General features: G+C 40.1%; 1 pseudogene; it reads right to left on the bottom strand.

Annotated features, from left to right (window-relative positions):
- Positions 1-10,733: 10,733 nt before the first annotated feature.
- LOC144454416 (uncharacterized) lies at positions 10,734-16,132 on the bottom strand (annotated as a pseudogene).
- Positions 16,133-21,154: the final 5,022 nt, after the last annotated feature.

Consider the following 21,154-nt stretch of genomic DNA (forward strand, 5'->3'; position numbering starts at 1 on the left):
CTGGGAACTTCTTTGTGGACCAACCAAGTGCTTTGGGCCCTTCTTTTGGGCAAGGTCGTGAAAGAAGTTGCTTAAAGAAGAGCTTGTCCAGTTGTAAAGTAATGAAGAGCTTTACTGAGTAATTAAGACGTCTAAAAGACAAAGTAGGGTTCGGGGAGGGGAAACTTACAACTCTGTTAATGATATCCAAGTTTTGAGAGTTTGTCCACTGATTGTGGAAATTATTAAATTCCTCCTAGAGTAATATGTATGGCAGTTATACCTTTGAACCAACTCAGGCTCAACAGATCCCAGCTTTGATTCAAAGTGAGACCCCTTCTCTGAGTAAAATTGGTATTGTCAGATCTTAGAATGCAGAAAAGAAGAGTATGGCTCCAATCCCCATGATCTGGATCTTCATCATGTCAATTCAACAAGCATTGATTACATGCCAGCCACTGTGCTAAGTGCTGGGGCTCAAAGCAAGGTGAAAGAGCCCCTGTCCTCAAGGAGCTCACATTCTAGAGTTTAGCCAAGTAATTCAGTCAACAAGCTTTTGTTAAGAACCTGGTTTGGGCTAAGCAACTGTAGGCTCTTGGGATTCAAAGAATGGAAAAAGAAAATAGGATATAATTTACCAATAACTACACACACACAATCACAAGGTGATCCAGTGGATAGAGTGCTGTACCTGGAGTCAGGAAAACCTGAGCTCAAATCTGGCCTCAGACACTAGCAAGTTTGCCTCAGTTTTCTTTACTGTAAAATGGAGTTAAAAGGACCTACTTAGCAGGGTGGTTGTTAGGATCTAGTGAGATAATATTTTTAAAGCGCTTGTGCTGGGCAAAAAGCAGGCACTTAAACAATGTTTGTTTCCTTGTTTCCTACATACAAACTATAGAGAAAGTGAATTGCAAGAAATCAAACAGATGGTGGAGCAAGAAAGGCTTCTTGCAGAAGGTGGGAGTTTTCAGGAGACTTGAAGCAAAAGAGTGAAACCAGGAGGTGGAGACAGCATTCAAGGCAAGGTGGTTTGGGGGAACCAGTGAAAATGCACAGTCAGAAGGAGAGTCACCTGTGACAAAAAACAAGTAGGCTGATGTAACTGGATCCTGAGTGATTGGAGAGGAGCAAGGTGTGTGAGTGACACCTGGAGAACTAATGTTTGGAGAGGAATAGGTCTTCTCTGAATTCACATGGTGGGTAACTGCTGCCAGAGAGGTATTCTCCACAAGGCAGAAATGATGGAGGTAAAAACCTAGGCTTTAGTATTATGCTTAAGCATAGGTTCAGGCCTCAGAGAAAACCTAGAGACCTCAGGATTCTGACAAGGCTTGTTGTAGGCAGAACTGCATCAGTGACAGAGAAATTGCTCGGTTTAATGTTCCAATTTTGCACATTCTTCTTAGGCCATAAAAGTTAAAGAAAAGGTAGATCCACAATCCTATGCTTTATTCAGTGGCATAGAAGTTGAACAAACTTTGTTCATCAGAGTCATAACCACATAAATCCTCTAAGGAAACAAAGATCCAACCAAAGTCTAAAGGTAAACTGAGTCAGGTTACAGATTAAATGACATTCAGAGGATTCACAAATAGACTGAGGAGGAAGGTGTCCATATAGCCAAGGAGTCAGGGACAGGTGAGATTCCTCTTTTCTAAGGAATGCTTAAGGCTCTGAGTAAAATTTCACATTTCCTGGGGCAGGTTTTGGTCTGGTAAGGCTAATATTAAACAACAGTTTCAAGAGGAATAAGAGGAAATTAAAAATCTGCATAACAGTAGGATCAGCCTGGGTGCTTAGCATGGTGTCTCTCCCATGAAAACACAAGCTCCCTGAGGGCAGGGACTGGTTTCCTTTGTTGGCTGGTGGGTCTGGTTTGTTGTTTAGAATTTTGAAACTTCAGAAAATTTTGGGTTTATATATTTTCTGCTGTTTCTGTCCTTACCTAAGTTCTGTACTTGTATAAATGTCTTTTAAAATTTGAGGGTCCAACCACAAAATGAGCTCTTCTGCCTTTTAAAATTCTCAGACAGATACTTTGATAATGGGAAAATCCAAATGTGAACACTTATTACCAAAACATGCTTAAAGTTTGAATTTCCATGACAGAGAAATTTTGGAAGCCAGTAGTACATATCTATGGAATCCTTACAGGAATCTGCCTAATCCTGTCGCTTTTCTCAAAATCTGCTATCCTATTTAATTGGACATCTATCACATTACACCTTTGCCTTTTTACTTGGTCTAATCATTTCCTCCTTAGGAGGATGTTATCCCTGTGTTATTATTATTTCGCTATGAATATAGGTTAAAATTGTAAGCTATTTCTTCTTGGATCCTACTGTAATGACTCAGAGTTGTTCCAGTATCCATCTATTATTTAATAGATTTAGTATTGTTGTTATAGTAATTCTTGATGATAGAAACTTGCTATAAAAGGAAGAAGAGGGAATAGTTGTAACAATGTCATATATCATAACAGAAGGGAAAGACTTCCTTAGCTCTGTTAGATTCCAGGCATGAGTCATATCTGATAGCCAATCATGTAGTCGCTGGATGTTAAAAGCAGGGTTCAGGATTAATCAGGTGGAGAATTTTTCTTTTCAGAAAGGAAATAACAAATTGGGAAACAGAGTCAGGAAGATGTGTGCTAAAGCTACTATTTTAAGTGACACTTTGCAACAAGTCATAAGTTTTGTTAAGTAGATTAGTGCAAATGTAACACAGCATTGTCAGTTTTATAACATGCTAAAGTTGAACCATGAGGTATTCAGTGTACATTTAGTGTGTTGGCTATCCCAGGGACAGGTGTTAGCTAAAACGTTATCTGTGGGAGAAAGGATAGTTAAATTTTATGAAGAACTGAATCAGCAATATGAATCATTGAAAGATTTCCTTAGGAATGCTGCATTTCTCTGTGAAATCATGTCCAATCAAAATGACTAGAATATTTCTTTGCAAGGTAAAACTGTTTATATATATGTGGCCAAAAGAGAAAAAAATCCAAGCATTTTGAAAACAGCTATTTTTCCCCCAAACACTTCTTCTTCAAAAGGTAATTTTGCATGAACATTTTTCCCACTTAGCCAAAGTCATTGATGAGCTAGATGACATATGGGAATCATTTGAAGAATACACAGCTGTTATAGATCTATTGATTGGAGAATACAATGAAAGGTTCACTGACTTTGAGAATCATGACATCACACTCAAATTAGCATTTCAGCCTCACCTAGTTGACATCATCCAGGCACCTTAAGAACTACAGATGGAATTGATTGAACTGTCAGTAGATGACATTTTAAAGTCATTGTTTGATGCTAAGAAGGATCCAATTTGTGTGGGACAGCGACCCAAACCCAAATTAAACTCAGAGACTTCTCAAGGTGGAAAGCAAAGGTTACCTTTATTACAATCTCGATAGATGGCTGTCTGCTCCTCCGATACACATAGAGAGAGAGGGGAGACTGAGTAACAGAGGTCGCCTTGTGAAAGTAAATCTCCGCCCACCACGCAAACAAGCCCGCACCCACCACTATCCCTTACCCCCTTAACTGGAGGTGGCCTTACATTCTAAGCTTGAAAGTTTCTTCCTATCCTCTTAACTGGGAGGTGAGGCTTACATTCCAGGCTGGAAATTCAAAGACAAGGAAAGAGGCCAGAAGCTCAGGCTGGGGGTGGAGTAGGGATTATTCTTTCTGTTAAGTGCTTAAAAACAGGGTCTAAGTCCGGGAGGATTTTGAAAGTAATAATCAAGAATTATTTGACCCTTTGAGGAGCCTTCACTTCTGAGAGTTCATTTCTCACACTACCTTCAGAACTCATTACCTTAATTACACTGAGAAGTCTTCACTGGGACATCCCATTCAAATTGAACTATGGAAAAATGCAGTAGAATACCCACGCTGTCAGCAACATGCCCAAAAATACTTTCTCACATTTCAAGCATTTATTGCTGCAAAGTTACATTCTCCCACCTAACCCAAATCAAGAAACTCTTAAGGTCACAAATGACTGATACCCATCTAAAGGACCAACTGAAACTGTGGCCTCCATCCTGCAACCAAATATTCAAATGTTTTCCCACAAAAAGCAGACACAACAAACTCATGAAACAATTGGTTCACTTTAAAATTAACAAGTAGTTTTCATTTTTTGAAATTATCAAGTATATACTAGTTTGATTTAACAAAATAATGTATGCTTTTAAGTATATCTAATGGAAGTTTCTTGAATGTGGCCTTAATTTATGAGAGCTAAATATTAATGCAGCCTTTGAACATGAAAAGTTTCCCCATCCCTGCCAAAGGCGGTGCACTAGATAGAGCGTCAGGTCAGGAGTCTCAGTTTGACCTCAGTTCAAATTTGGCCTCAGACACTTGGTAGCTGTGTGACCCTGGGCCAATCTTTTCACCTCTGAATGCCTCAGTTTCTTCATCTGTAAAATGAGGATAATAACAGTGTTTATCCCCCTGCATTGTTATGAGCAGCAAGTGACCATACCTACAAACTTCTTAACAGTGTCTGGCACAGTTAGCTGTCTTTTGTGCTTAAAAAGGACAAAAATGGCATTGCTATGTTGAGGTCAAGGTACAGAGTGTCTGACTGTGGCTGGTCAGACCAATGTGAGTTGGAAGGTTCTACTGAGACTGAGCACAAATGGTCCACATGGACATTTGGAGTGGAGATGTCTCTAAATTTGTGCACGTCACATTGATCCTGAGCTACTACAATTCAGCATGGATCATAGAGCATAGCATCTTTTTTGATGAGGTCTCACAATGCTGGGTGGTCCTGTGCCAATGTCTCCCATGTTTCACAATTGATTCCAATTGACCAGAATAAGAGTCTAGACATACTAGATCAAGAATTTTTTTTTTTGGAAAGCTGTCCGTATCTCTTTAGAATGCAAGGTCAAAGTAGAAATAAAAAAAATCCACAGATCACCTGCAGAAATAGACCCCAAAATGAAAACTCAGAGGACCATCCTATCCAAATACTGCAAGAATCCAGAAATGTTTCAGACACTGAGGAACCACAGTCAGGATCAAACATGATTGAGCAGCCATCAGTACAAAGGACCAGAAAACTTGCAACATTCCAGAAGACAAAGGATGTTGGCTTACAACTAAGAGGAACCTACTCACCAAAAATATGTATAATCCTATAAAGGGGAAAAGTGCCTCATTAATGGTGTAGAGAGTTTCCAACCATTGCTAATGGAAAGACCAGCACAGCAGAGAAACTGTGAAGCTCAAAGATAGGAGTCAAGAGAAAGAAGAAAAGAGAAATACAAATACAAAATCATTAAGGACTAAACAAGGATAAACCACTTACATTCTAATGTGGGGAACTAATACTTGTGTTCCCTTTGAAACCTGTCGTCATCAGGGGTGATAAGATTAATTAGAAGATCTGGGAGTGCCTCCTTTATGTCTTAAAAAAATTTTTTTTAAAAAAATTTTTCATTTCCTCTTTTATGTCTTGATAATCTGAAAAGAATAGAAAAGGAAGGATACAATGTTCAGGGGAGGGAAAAGGGAAGGTTAGGGAAAGTTAAGTCACATAATCAAGATGTGTAGGTAGACAGACATCTATACAACAAGAGAGCACCAAGTGGGGGCAGTAGTTGACATTTGAAACTCACTCTCATCTAGGGAATCAAAAGAGGAAAAGAGGACACAGAGATAAATTTGCATATAAATACATCTGACTAAGCAGAGAAACAGGAGGGAGAAGATAGAGGGAAAGGTAAGAGGGAGGGTAGATTAAGGGACAATTTAATTCAACAATCTACAAGAACATTTCTATCTTTTTCACAGTGGGAGGAATTAGACCTTGAGGACATGCCCATCAATGGGGAAATGGCCCAAGTGAGGGAACCTGAATGTGATGGCACATAAGTGTTTTAACAAAATATTTAGAGAATGGTTTCAGGGAAAACTGGGAAGACTTGTGTAAACTGATACAATGCATAATGAGCAGACCAGTTTATACAGTAATTAAAATATGGTTTAAAAAAGAAACAAAAAAAATCTCTGACTTAAGGATTCCAATGAACACAATAAAAAACCACAACTCCAGAGAATAAATGATGGAATATGATATCGACTCCGAGAAAAGATGAAGAACTCAGAGTGCAGAGTGGGGGGAGATATGGACAATGCAGGAATGTTGTTCTTGATTATACATGTTTGTAATGCAGGCTTTATTTTCCTTTCTCAATTTGAGATGGCTGGAGGGTAGAGAATGTTTGCTTATTTTTTAAAAATTTTAAGAAAAAACAAAAGGAAACATGCGCAGTACTTTTCACAACCGTGATCATAAGAATTCTTAATCTCATTGGCCAGCATGACAAAATAGGAAAATGATCCATGTTGGAGAACATGTGGGAAAATTGGAACACTAAGGCATTGTTGGTGGAGTTGTGAAATGATTCAACCATTTTGGAGAACAATTTGGAACTATGCCCAAAGGGCCATAAAACTGTGCATACCCTTTGACCCGGCAAAAGCACTTCTAGGGCTATGTCCCAAAGAGATCATACAAATGGGAAAAGGACCCACATGTACAAAAATATTCATAGCAGCTCTTTTTGTGGTGGCAAAGAATTGGAAATTGAGAAGATGCACATCAATTTGGGAATGGCTGAGCAAGTTGTGGTACATGAATGTAGTGGAATACTATTGTGCTATAAGAAATGATGAACAAGCTGACTTGAGAAAAACCTGGAAAGACTTATATGGTCTGATGCTGAGTGAAGTGAGCAGAACCAAGACAACAGTGTACACAATAACAGCACATTGTGCGATGACTAATATTGATAAACTTAACCCTTCCCAGCAATACAAGGATCTAAGACATCTCCAGAGGCCTCGTGATGGAAAATGCTATCCACATCCAAAGAAAGAACTATGAAAGTTGAATTGCTGTTTTTTTTCTTCTGTCGAGTTTTGTTTCCTCTTTCTGATGGTTCCTCTTACTGGTTTTAATTTTTACTTACAACACCAGTAATGTGAAAATATTAAATAGGAATGTAAATGGATAACCTATGTCAGATTGTGCGCCATCTTGGGAGGGTGGTGGGGAGGAAGGGGGAGAAAAATTTTAAACTCAAAAGCATATGGATGGCGCATCTAGGTGGCACAGTGGATGGAGCACTGGCCCTGAAGCCAGGAGGACCTGAGTTCAAATTCGGCCTCAGGCCAAACACTAGACACTTACTAGCTGTGTGACCCTGGCAAGTCACTTAACCCCAATTGCCTTAAAAAACAAAAAAAGAAAAGAAAAAGAAAGAAAAAAAGTTTGAAAAAAAAAAGAGAGAAATGCTATCTACCTCCAGAGATAGGGGCACCTAGGTGGCACAGTAGATAGAGCTCTGGCCTTGGAGTCAGAAGGACCTGAGTTCAAATCCAGCCTCAGAAAATTGATGCTTCCTAGCTGTATGATCCTGGGCAAGTCACTTAATCCCAAATGCCTCACCAAAAAAGCAAAAAAAAAAAGCCAAACATGTGGAAGTGATTATTGATAAATCAAAATAAATAAAATTTTAAAAAAGCAATTCTTAATCTGAATTAGAATGATGTATTTTTTTAAAAAAACTTGCTATGTAAAATTTAAATGTTTGAATAAAATGAAGGAAAGTCTAACTAGAAATTGTACATTGCAGAATATACCAAATATTACAAGAAAAATGACCAGAGAAAGCAATTTATATCCAAGATATGGAGAGAAATGACACCCAAGTGTACTAGGAGCCATTGCCAATAGATGACTGTTGAAGGAATAGGAAAGTTTGCCTGTGGTTTCACTCCAGGGTCTTCATTTCGCTCAGTTCTTTTATGGCTCTTTGGAAGCTCATTGGTATGGTCGTGTGCTGTGTCCACCTCAAGGAAGGGGCTCTGGGAAATTCCATGAAGCTATGGGAGTGCAGATAGGGACAGTATTATCAGGGAAATGTCCAATGATAAATTTCCCCTAACCCTGCCTGGGCAATTCCCCTTTGCCTGAGAGTTTAAAGACACAAAGTCTCAGCTTGAGCAACAAGATATTACCAAGAATCTATTAAAAGCTCTGATGTAATGAGAATTCAGAAAGGACTAAAAGGGGATTTATGTTGGGAATTGTGAGCTGCCTTTAGCACTAGTTCCAAGAGCTGTATGGAAAGCCACAAATATAGGTTTCCTGTCCATCACAAACCACCACTGGGCTTTGCTATTCTATTGATAGCTGTTATAAACTCTCTCCATTATCCCCCTATGCAGTCTCTCTTCTCCATCCTTTCCCCACAGAGAGGGTGGGGATGTGAGGAGTTATGCTACAATGTTGTAAATATTCCCATTATTTCATCATCTATTAAATCATTAAGCACAGTAATTTCCCTGGAGAACTCTTTTGACCTTATTTTTTTTTCTGTTGCCATGTCTGAGACTACAACATGACTATCAAACATTTTTTCCTGTTACCCTGAGGTATAATAGGTACTGTTTTGGCCCATCACTTCTTTAGGACAGCCATTACCCATTTATTTTTAAAAACTTATCTTCACTGATTCCAAAGAGTCCTTATCAGGCATAGAGTGATTTTAGTTTTCATGCAGCGCTCACACGAAACTCTGACCACTCCTAAGTGCAACAAATTCTGTGGTTTCTCAACCTGAGGTCAAATTGTTTCCAAACTGCCAGAAAGGTTTGACATGCAAGTGCAAACATTCCCCATGGATGGACCCAGGTATGCACATATCCCCATTTGCTTTCTATGCACTGCACCAAAGTAATGGCCTCATTGCAAGGTTACCTTGCAATCTCATCTCATCAGCCACTGTAATCAATAAATCAAGATTTTAAAAATATTTGCATTCTCAGTATGGCAGGCTTTTTGAAAAACATGATGATGAGGCATACACATTATAAACCATATTGAAATGATTGTGGACCACCAAAAACCTTCTATAAACAACAGACCTTTCATGGTCACTCATTGCAGCATTAAGGCTGCTTTCTGATTTGAACTTATCTTCTGTTTATGTTACCCTTCCTCTATCTAGTGGATTTGCAAGGGAACTGGATGGAAACACAGGTCACTCATTCCACACTTTCTGTAAGAGAGTCATCAGTGTGGTAGAAAGAAAGGGAGGTAAGTAGAGGTCTTTCCTTACAAATGTTGTTTTATCTACTTAATACACGATTTGTTATTTGTCAAAGAAAAAACACGTCTTTTATGTATCAACCAGGCATCCATTTTGTTGCCTGGTTTGGGGGCTAAAAAGAAAAAATGAACAGATTCTATAAATCTTCCTATCACCTTCAGGTAGGAGGGAGCATTTTCACTCTATACTGGTTACAAATCAAAATACGGCTGGTAATGCACTGCACAGATATAGTTGGACTTACCAGTCAGCAAGATCTAAGTTCAAATTCCTCTTCAGACACTTACCAACACTCTGGAAGTCACCACCTCTCTACCTCACTCTGTTTCCTTTGTTGTAAAATGGAGATGACAGTACCTACCTTTAAGCACTGTTGTGAAGATGAAATGAGTTAATGTGTATAAATCACTTAGCCCAGTAACTAGCAAATAACAGGCACTATATGTTAATTATTACTGTTTGGCTGTTAGTATCATTCTTATTGAATCGACTTGATGCAGAACAAAATCAAAGATGGCATTTCTCAAGTGTTGAACCAAATACTGCAAACCTTTCTTCAGAGAAAAAAGTCCAACTTTGAATTAATTTCATATATTGCATTATGTTCAATACCTCCCAAGTTAAAACTTATTTATTGAAATATTATTTTTATTCAACAAAAACTGTAACAAAAATAAATTTACATTGAAGTCTTACTACTAATGGTAATTGTGAAGTTTAATTCAATTAAAAAATTCTTCCAGAAAGCCCGATTTGAAATTTTTTATTAGTTTATATTTTACAATTTTACAGTGGAATGAAATTATGATTTTGGAGCTTTAGGGACAAATGTTATCTAGGTCATTCTCATTAGTATTTCCTGCAAAATTTAAAAGAGTATTATGAGTAGTAGACAAATGACTATGGGGCTTCATGAACCCCTTTATTATTGTTCTTGAAAGGAGTTCTAAGAACAGGACATTTGGGGAATGCCTGCTTTGGAGTCATGGTTGTTCATGGTACAAATCAGTGTTGCTATACTATAATCTCTTCTGGTTCTGCTCACTTCTCTCTGTATCAGTTCAGACAACTCTCTCCAGGTTCTCTTACGCAGTGCCTTTCATCATTTCTTATGGCTCCATAATCTTCTGTTATATTCTTAGACATCATTATTTCAGTCATTTCCCAATGTACAGGCACCACCTTTGTTTCTAGAGCTTTGCAGCAACAACAACCTCCACTGTAATTTCATGTTATGTATATTAGTCACTTAACTGTTTAGTTCATAAATCTAGTGCATATCATGGGATGAAAGGCATCCAGTAGAGTGAGTTTAGGGGCCAAGTTCCAAAGGTATTACAGATTGTAATCCTTCCACTTGAAGGCTGTGTGAATCTTTGTGTCAAGGGTGCCTCTTTTACACAACATGGTGAGTTCTATTTTCTAATGCATCCAGCTACCCTCCTGTTTTTATAAGTGATTTCATCCCATGCAGATGTTATTGTGAGAATTAATTATATTTTCTCTATGATGTCCTCTGATCTTTTCTTCTCCATCTCTGATATTGAACAAATTTCAAGTTCTATGGGAAATCCTTTTCACATTAATTACCTTTATAAGGCTTCTATCTAGTGTGGATTCTATGATGCGAAGAAAGATTATAGCTGCATCTGAAATTCTTTCCACACTGATTACATTCATAAGGTTTCTATCCAGTGTAGATTCTCTGATGTTTAATGAGATGGCAACTCTTTGTGAAAGCCTTTCCACATTGATTACATCCATAAGGCTTCTCTCCAGTGTGGATTCTCTGATGTGTAGCAAGACTGGAGCTGAAACTGAAAGCCTTTCCACATTCATTCCATTCATAAGGTTTCTCTCCAATGTCGATTCTCTGATGTACAACAAGATCACAGTTTCTTCTAAAAGCCTTTCCACATTGATCACATTTATGAGGCTTCTCATCAGTGTGGATTCTTTGATGTTGAACAAGTTTGTAGTTCAGTCTGAAAGCCCTTCCACATTGATTACATTCATAAGGCTTCTCTCCAGTGTGAATTCTCTGATGTGCAGCAAGAGTAGAGCTGCAATTGAAAGCTTTTCCACATTCCTTACATTCATAAGGTTTCAGTAACATGGCTTCTATGATCCTCATCAAGACTGGACCTGTATTCAAAAGCCCTTCCACATTGATCACATTCATAATGCTTCTCTCCAGTGTGGTTTCTCTCATGTACAAGAAGACTATATCTGCAACTAAAAGCCTTTCCACATTGATCACATTCATGAGGTTTCCGGTCACTATGAATTCTCTGACATATAATGGAGGAGGAGTGTTCACTAAAAGCTCACTATGAATTCTCTGATGTATAATGGAGGAGGAGTGTTCACTAAAAGCTTTACCACATTCATGACACTCATGTGGTTTCTCTCTAGTATGAATTTTTTGATGACAAATAAGGGATGACTGTTGGCTCAAGTCTTTCCCACAATGATGACAATCATAAGGTTTTTCTCCTGCGTGCACTCTATGAAATGCAACACAGATTTGTCTCCCAGTGAAGTCCTGGGGCGCATCCCTCATGACACTTTCCTTGTGAGTTTATTTCACAGAAATGCTTAGCTTTGAAGTAGTCTCTTTCATTTCAGGTCTAATCTCTCCTTCTGTAAGAAATAAACAATAAAACATGTATGGAGAGACACATGTGCACACATATATAATTATAATCCCTTCCCTCCATTGCCAGAAAATAAACTAATGGATCTACATCCTACTTCTCCAGGCTAAGAGAAAACTCTTCAAAGATCAATGGACAGAACAATTATTTGAAAATGCCATTATCTCCTTGTGTTTTGTTTCCTCTTTCTGGTGGTTCCTCCTATTGGTTCTAATTCTTACCTACAACATGACTAATGTGAAAATATGTTTAATAGGAATGTAAATGTAGAGCCTATGTTAGATTGTGCCTCGTCTTGGGGAGGGAGGTGGGGAGGGAAGAGGAGAGCAATTTAAAACTTTATGGAAGTGATTGTTGATATTTCAAAATAAATTAGTCAAAACTTTCTAAAAGTGCCATTATCTCACAACTGCAGGATAACTTGACTTACAAAGAGCTTCCCACACAATCACATGGGATCCTCACAAACCCCTGTGACACCAGCAGAACAAGCATTCTTATTTCATTCTCAACTCAGGCCATGAGCTCAGAATGGCTGAGTGACCTGCCCCACATCCCTGCAGCTGAGACTAGAACTCCAATCCTCCCAGTGGGCATGTGCGCTCTCCCTTGACTAGACGACCCTTCTCCATTGCACTTACTTTTGTTTTGTCTCTTTTTATGAAAAAATATTTTGTTTTTGCAAATTGACTGGTTCTATCCCTCTCTTTGGATCTTCCTATTCCCTGAGACACAACAGTATTCAAATTAGGCCAATTAATAACCCTACAAGGGGGCTTTAAATGTTCAAGTGAAAAGAAGAGTCAATCTTTGGAACTCAAAAACTTGTGGAAGTGAATATTGAAAACTTAAAATAAATAAATTTATATCAAAAAAATAAAATAAAAAAATAAAAATTCCATGTCAAACATTTAAAATCATAAAAAAAAGAGAGAGAAGAGTCAATCAATGTGGCAAACTTCACTGTCACCTTATCATAAGAAATTGCCACAGCCACTTCCAGCCTTGAGCAACCAGCCCCTTGATCAGTCAGCAGCCACCACAGTGGGCCGCCAGCAGCAAGAGGAAGAATCACTGAAGGCTCAGATGACAGAGAAGATTAAAATATGTACATTTTTACACAAATAACATTGTACTGCAGAGGTAACAGACAACAGTATATTGTAAACCCAACTTTGATATACACTGAGAAGCCAACAATTCAGGTGACTCACTTGACTGGAATGTTCACTTTACTGTGGTGCTCTGGAACAGAACCCACACTGTCTCTGAGGTGTGCCTGACATTCTTCTCTTTCTTGTTTTGACTTTGAATCTTTCCTCTCCAATTCCACTCTCCTCCTTAAACCATTATTAGCCTCACTCTTTGAGTTCCTTCTTATCCCATTGAACTACATGTCTCTCCACTCCCAAACAACTCTCTTTTCCCTGGATCAGCTAAGAGTGAAGTCCCTGATCTGTTGCTTCTTCTCAAACACCTCCATGTTTGTAGGCCATGTTGGCAGCTCCTCGGCAGGAGAGACTGGCTTTTCCCCTTCCTAAGGTTTAGTGTGGTGTGTAGAAAACTGGAGGTGCTTCATCCATGCTTACTGACAGATGACTGGGCCCAGGGCTGACACCAGGCCCCAGGCTGTACCTCACTCCCTGTATTCTGGTCTCTGTCTTAGTTGGCCAGTGCAGGTTCTGGCCTCAGCCCTGTTATCTCCACTGTTGAGTGGCCTTTGTCTAGTTCTAACCATGGAACCTGACCAGATCCACAGTGAAGACCACAAACAGTTCTTTCTAGGCTCCTGAAGCATGTCACACTATGGAACACCTGGGAGTTTCTACCTAACTTTTCCCCAGACTGAGAGTGGCTGTCAACTCAATGAATCTGACCAACGATTATCCAAGAATGGGCCAAAGGCTGAGCCTCAGAAATCAGGGGAGGGACACAGGTTGCTGGTTTATGTAAAGCATAGCCTTGGAGTAATTCTAAGGCCACAGCCTTTGCCACTACTTAGATGCTGCTGAATGGAGAGGGAGAAAATCATAAACCCAGGCTGCCTCAGTCCGCTAGACATTTAGCATACACAATCTCAGTATGGCCCTCACTGTAGTAAGGCTGTCCTTTGACGTCTCCCTAAATGACTCGCTTGGGGCAGCTAGGTGGTACAGTTGATAGAGAACTGGTCAGGAAGACTAGAGTTCAAATCCAGCCTCAGACACTTACTAGCTGTGTGGCCCTAGGCATGTCACTTGGGCCTGTTGGCCTTGATTTCGTCATCTGTAAAATGAGACTGAAAAGCAAATGGCAAACCAGTCTAGTCTTTGCCAAAAAAAAAAACCTAAGTGGGGTCATGAAGAGTCAGAAGCTGCTGAAATGACTGAACAACAACATAATTGACTCCTCATTTCATTCACCACAGCAGATTTTCCAATTCTTTTCATCCTTTGTCAACTGTCCCTTATTGCTTGCTCCCACTGTCCTCCCCCACTCAACTTCGCAGAAATTTTTCACCTAAAAATTGTATAGTTATCAAGAGCTATCTTATCAGGCTCATCTCCCATAAATCTGGTGCCTTTGTTTTCCTTTTTGACCTCAGTATCAGATTGAATGGTCCTCCTTTGCTAGGTAAAGCAAACTCTTTTCCAAGTGTAAATCATTCCATTCCAGCAGGTCATCTTCCTCAATATTCTGCCTCTTTCACTACTTTTCAGTGTCTCCTGCACTAATGACTCCTTCCCAACGGCCACAAATAAAGCAGTTTCTTTCTAATCCTCAAAAACGGTCACTGGATCCATTCAACCCAAGAGATATTTTCCAATACTCTTCCATTTCTTAGATAAGCAACTGGAGACACCCAATTGGAACTGGTGTCTCCAACTCCTTAACTCTGCTTTCTCTGAAATTCTCTGCAGTCTAGCTCCCAATGTCATTGTTCAATGGAAACTCCTTTCTCCAAAATGACCAAAAATCTCAAAGAGGCTTAATCTCCTGGACATTTCTTCATCCTCATCCTTCTTGACTTCTCTGGGGCCTTCCACAGTCAATCACCCCACTCCCTGCCTCTGGGTTTTAGTGACACTCCTCTCCTGGTTCTCCTACTCTATCCAAACCAAACTCATTCTTTTTCCCACAGCCCTCTCTTCTTCCTACTTCCCTAAGGTTCTCCAAAGCATCCTTCCAATAGTGCAGGCAGATAAGTCAAGTGTCATGCACCCCTCACTGACTCTTACTCAGTCACACTCCTGACCCCCATATTCAATCTGCTGCAAAGTCCTGTGATTCCACCGAGGTAACATCTCTCCCATTCACCCCCATCTCTCCCAGCACTGCCACTGTCTTGGTTGAGGCTCCAATCACCTCACACCTGAGGTATTGCCAGAACCTGCTGCTTGGCCCAGCTCCCTCAAGTCTCTCCCCACTCCAGTCATTCCTCCACCCACTTGTCAAAATTCATCTTCCTAAAGTTTTGACTGACCATGTCACCATGTTCTCAACACCCTGCTATGGCTCCCTAAGAAAAGGATCAAATGTAAAATCCCCTCTAGGGCTCTTAATCACCTGATACTTCTTTATCTACCCTTCTCCTACTCTTCTAGTTTTCATTCACCTTATATCCCCACCAAGCATGCTATAATGCAATGCTATTAGCCTCCCTTCTCCATCACCTGACTCCACAGGCTTTCCTCACCATTCCTGTGCCTAGAATGTTCACCCTGGCTTCCCTGAAGCCCCAGCTGGAGCCCCCCTTCCACAATAAGCCTTTCCAGTCCTCCTTCACTGTAGGGACTTCCCTCTCAATGAGCTCCAATTTGTCCTGTCCATAACAGGGTTCTCCATTGTGGTCAGCATGTTGTCGGCCCCCCAAGTCTGTGAGTTGCAGGAGAGCAGGGGATGTTCCTTGTATCTCTTTAGGTCCCTGATAGTTACCAGAGGGTCTGGCACATAGCAGACACTTAATAATTGTTCATTGACTTGAAGAAAGTCTAAGAAAGAACCCATATTGGAAAAATCTGACCTCTTTTTGCACTCAGGGGAGTTCCTGCCTCCAAATTCTAAACAACGTCTCTTTACCGGATCACAGATTTATCCCTGGAAGACAGCTTAAAGGCCATGGTGTCTAATTCCCTCATTCTACACACGGGGAGACTGAGGCTTAAAGGTTCCTTGACTCGTCCAGGATCCCACTGCTAATAAGTGTTAAAAAAAATAATTCCAAGTCAGGTCTTCCTGTCTCCAAATCTAGCACTTGCTTCACCTCCACACCTAGAAGCCTCTTGTGATCACAGCTCTCATCCACCTGCTTTCACCTCACTCACCTGGACAGCAGCTCCTCAGGCCTTCTTGCTACAGCAGCCATGTTGCTTCCCTTTCTTTCAAATAAGAGATCAAATCTTCTCTGTGAGCTGGCAGCCCTGGCCATGGGGAAAAGAGGGTGCATGCAAAGCCACTGCATTTGGAGAATCACCCCATCATGTTCACACATATCTGGCTTCTCCCATTAATGCTTGTATTGCCAGTAACCCAAAATACGATGTGCCAGATCAGCCTTTAGCTCCAGCAACAGGGACCTTGATGAACCAGATTTGGCCCTGTTCCCTACCTTGCTCCTCATTCCCTGAAACCTATAAAGACCTTGTTACTGTTCATTCAGGGAGTCTTTGCTTCTTCTGATGAGGTTCTCCTGCTGGAGAATCTTAGCCCACATTCTGACTCTTGGCCAGTCTGTTATTCCTGCCATTGACAGGGGCATGCAAGCAAGGACCACAGGAGGGTTTCCAGGACTACTTAAGCAAGGATTCCACAGCATTTATTTTTTGGAGCTTTGGGGAGGGGTGGGGGAGCAGATCATGGACCGAATTAGGAATCAGAAATTTGGTGTTGACAAACCTTCATAGAAGGATGGACTCACTGCAAAGTTTCCATTATCTAGAAATTAGAGGCAGCTGGGAGTGCAGTGGAGAGAGCCCTGGGTCTGGAGTCAGGGAAGCCAGGGTTTGAATCCAGCCTCAGACAGTTACTAGCTGTGTGCCTCTAGAAAAGTCACTTAACCTCTGTTTGTTTCAGTTTACTCAAATGTCAAATGGGGATGATAATATCACCTGAAGACATAATATTGTAAAGAAAGCACTTAGCACAACAGCTGGTAAACAGCAGGTAAATAGAAAGGCTTATTCCCTTCCTGTCTTTCCCACCATCTCTGCTGGAATGGGGGCATTGTGAAGGAAGATTCAGGATAAACCTGCCATACCAGGCATATGTAGGAGCTGTGAGCTATAAATTGAGGCTTCTTAAGAAGAATGTCCCATACAATAGGACCATCCTAAAGAGGAAGGGGTCACAAGGAAAAGCTGCCGGAGCAGTTTTCAGAGACTTCCCAGACTAAATTCATGTCCAGGGAGTGGCTGGACTACATAATGTGAGATTATTTTCACTTCTGAGAAGCTTCAACACTGATCTGACCTTTAACCTCAAGCTACCTAGAATTGGCAAGAGACAGCTTCAGGAGCAACCAGGAAACCTTGAGGTTCTCTTCACACAGTGTACTGCCCTTTTATAGGAAAACCAGGCAGCAGGGCACCCTGTCTCTTGGACACAAGAGACCAGCACTTTTCCCTTTTAATGACTGATAAATGCTCTAAACCCTGGCCACTCAGGAATGAAGATATTCCCTTGGATTGCAGACTCAGAGTGACCAGGGGAAATGTCCTTACCCAGGGGGAGCAGGTTCTGGGCATTCTCCCACATGACCCCCTTGTACAACTCCTTCTGGGGATGGCCCAAGAGGCCCCACACCACCTGGGTAAAATCCACAGCCACATCCTGGAATGTCACCAGCTCCTAAACCATGAAAAGTCACAAGATTTAGAGCTGAAAGAGACTCCAAAATTCCTGTATTGTAATGCTCATCACGTGAGAGGAGGAAACTGAAGCACAGGCAAGGGGGTTACCCAAATGTGGTACCCTTGAGGAGTGTCAGAGTAAACACTTGAAAGCATTGTTATAAAGAGCCCACTGGGCTTAATACTGAGAAAAGCATTTGATATGGTGAATTGGAATGAAGTTGAGAAAGGTCTTACTATAGAGTATGTCTCCCTATGGAATGTGGACAAAAGTTTATATTCTACCTGTGAGGGAGGAGGTTCTGTGGTAGAGACAGACAGAAGATGATCTGCAATTTCTGTCTTGTCAGAACTGACAGATGTGATTTCTTATAAAGAAAATGCTGCGGGAAGGTTCTAAGAAGCTGGCAAGTACAGTGTATTTGGTGGGGGTTCATGAATTCATGTGTGATTATAGGAGAGAGGAAAGAAAAAGAACATATCTAGTTTATTTCCTGAGAGGTTGAAACAAAGTCTTATCTAGACAAAACATGAAAAGAATTTTAGAGACTTAGCAATTACAATCTGGACTGAACTGAGGGCTATGAGACTTTCCAGCCAAGTGAAGAAGAGTTATCTGTTGTTACAAGGGGGCTTGAGGCTGCTGTGGGTACGATGTGTCATGGCCAAAACATCTTATGCTTTCATTTGTCAATAACATATATTTCTTCATTATAATATTTAGTTACACAGTTGGTCATTTTTGTTGTTCATTCTGTTCCAACTGAACCAAAATAACATCTTTATATTAGGGTCAAGGTATAGTGTCTCTGACCATGGATGATCAGAATAATAAAGCCCAGAAGGCTGCACCACAGATTGGGCACAAATAGTCCATGTGAACATTTGGGGTAGAGATGGCTCTGAATTTGCACATCTCACTGTTCCTTTGAGCTACTGCCATTCTTCTTTGCCCACATGGCACAGCACATTCTTTCATGTGGGCAAGCCATGCTGAGTGGTCCTTTGCCAATGTCACCGATGATTCACAATCGATTACAAAGTTCTTCAGAGAGATCTTGGGAATGTCCTTGTATCACTTCTTCTGACCACCTTGTGAGTGCCTTCTTTGCATGAGGTCTTTGTAAAATAGTCTTTTCAGCAACCATTCTTTGGGCATTTGAACAACGCAGCCAGCGCATCAGAGATGTGCCCTCTGCAGTAGAGTGTGAATGTTTGGCAGTCTAATTTAAGGGAAGGCCCTCAGTGCTCAGTACTTTATCTTGCCAGGAGATCCTCAGAATCTTCCTAAGATAATCCACATTGAAGATATTCAGTTTCCTGGCATGGCACTAGTATATTGTCCAGGTTGCACAGGCGTACAACAATGGGGTCAGCACAAGAGCTCTCCGTAGGCCTTCCGTGTGGTATGCACTTTAACACCTCTTGTCTCCCACACTTGTCTTGGCAGCCTCCCAAGCAATGAGCTATCTCTGGTGAAGCAGGTGGTCAACTCTTAAAATTAGTTATCTCCCATGGGAAATAATCTGAAGTACAAATTTGCTAGTAAATAATGATTTAATTGTAACACTTTACAGGTTACCTTTAAGTAAGGTCAACTAATTCCTCAGTAATTTTTGACAAAGGTGTGATTTACAGAGCTTATTTGTATTACAGAAGAGAAAGAAAAAAAATTACAACCACCTTAGAAACATGTTTTGAACAAAATTCAACTGGACAAGGGAGGTCATCTGACTACTTATCCCTCCTGAATTTTCTAGATCCAGATTTGTCCTGTGTCTATCAACCTCTCCACGGAAATGAGAAAACCTCAGAAGTCCTTGCTCTGCAGCTGATAAGTTTTGCAACCAAAAGTATTACTTTAAAGCAGCATGTAGTTTGAAGAAAGACTGGGAAAGAAGAACTTGTGGTTTGTAGGTACCAGTCATACTCCATCCTCCAGGTGCCAGAAAGGGAAACCCAACCTGAAAATCACACTGCTCAATGTAGACTTTACCTCCACCTGAAGAAAAAATGAAAAGAAGCTAATCCACCAAGACTGAAGGAGGAACTTAGGGTATTGTTAACCACTTTTCTCCAGCAGCCACAAAGGGGAATTTAACCTTTGACAAGTCTTACAATCCCATGATTATTTTAGTCCTACAACAATATGTGTCTTACTCTAAATTATCTATGACTAAATGATAAAGTCTTACAAATCTGTGTATTCACTAAATCTACAGGTAACCTAGACTTAAAAGAATATCTAGATTAGTCTGGCTTCACTGTGCAGGCTAGCTTTTCCCAAAGAAGGGAACCTAATGCTACAATCTAACTAAAAGTAAACCAAAGTAATTAAACAGTAACTCATTTAAAGGCCATTTCTTTTCACAACCTCATCACCTCTGTGTACATGCTAGAAAGTGTACTCTCAAAGTAAGTGAACTCATTCAGAGGATTCAAAATTTCTACATTTGCACCAATAGATGGTGCCATGCTGAACAGTGTAGAACCTCCACTTTTTTTTTTTACGTCTTTAACAATATATTTTCTCCCAGTGACATGTTAAAATTTTTTGATGTTTTTTAAAGTTTTGAGTTCCAAATTCTATCCCTCCTTCCTTCCCACCTCCCTAAGACAGTAAGCAATCAGATATAAGTTATACATGTGCGATCATGTAGAATATTTCCATGTTAATCATTTTGTAAAGGAAGATTTGAAAAAAAGAAAAGAAAAATAATGAATGAGAGAAAGTGAAAAATAGCATGCTTCAGTCTGCATGAAAACAACATCAGTTCTTTCTCTGCAGGTGGATAGCATGCTTCATCATTAATCCTTTGGGATTTCTTGGATCATTGTATTGCTGAGAATAACTACATTATTATAGTTCTTCATTGAATAGTATTACTGTTACTGTATATAATGTTCCTCTGGTTCTGTGCACTTCATTTTGTATCAGTTCATGTAAGTCTTTCCAGACTTTTCTGAAATCATCCTGCTTTTCATTTCTGAAAGCACAGCAATATTCTGTTACTATCATATACCACAGCTTCTTGAGCCATTCCCAATTGATGGATATCCCTTCAATTTCTGATTGCTAGCCACCACAAATAGAGCTGCTATATATATATTTTTGTACAAATAGGCACTTTCCACTTTGTTTTGATATCTTTGGGATATAGACCTAGCAGAAGTATTGCTGGATCAAAAATTATGTGCAGTATTATAACTCTTTGGGTATGGCTCCAAATTGCTCTCCAAAATGGTTGGATAAGTTCATAACTCCACCAACAATGCAGTAATGCATTAATAAAGTTTTCCTACGTCCCCTCCAACATCCATCATTTCCTTTTTTTGCCATATGACCCAATCTCATGGGTATGAGGTAGTACCTCAGAGTTGTTTTAATTTGCATTTCTTTAATCAATTGTGATTGAGAGGTAAGAGGAAGGAGTCAGGTAGAGATGTGGGAACTCAAAACTTAGGAATAAAAAATATTTTTATATGTCATTGGGGAAAAAATGAAATATTATGTAAAAAAGACTAATAGCCAATGGCAG

This window comes from Phascolarctos cinereus, unplaced genomic scaffold (assembly GCF_003287225.1).
Source record: "Phascolarctos cinereus isolate Bilbo 61053 unplaced genomic scaffold, phaCin_HiC Scaffold_726;HRSCAF=1367, whole genome shotgun sequence".
NCBI classification, from domain to species: Eukaryota; Metazoa; Chordata; class Mammalia; order Diprotodontia; family Phascolarctidae; genus Phascolarctos; species Phascolarctos cinereus.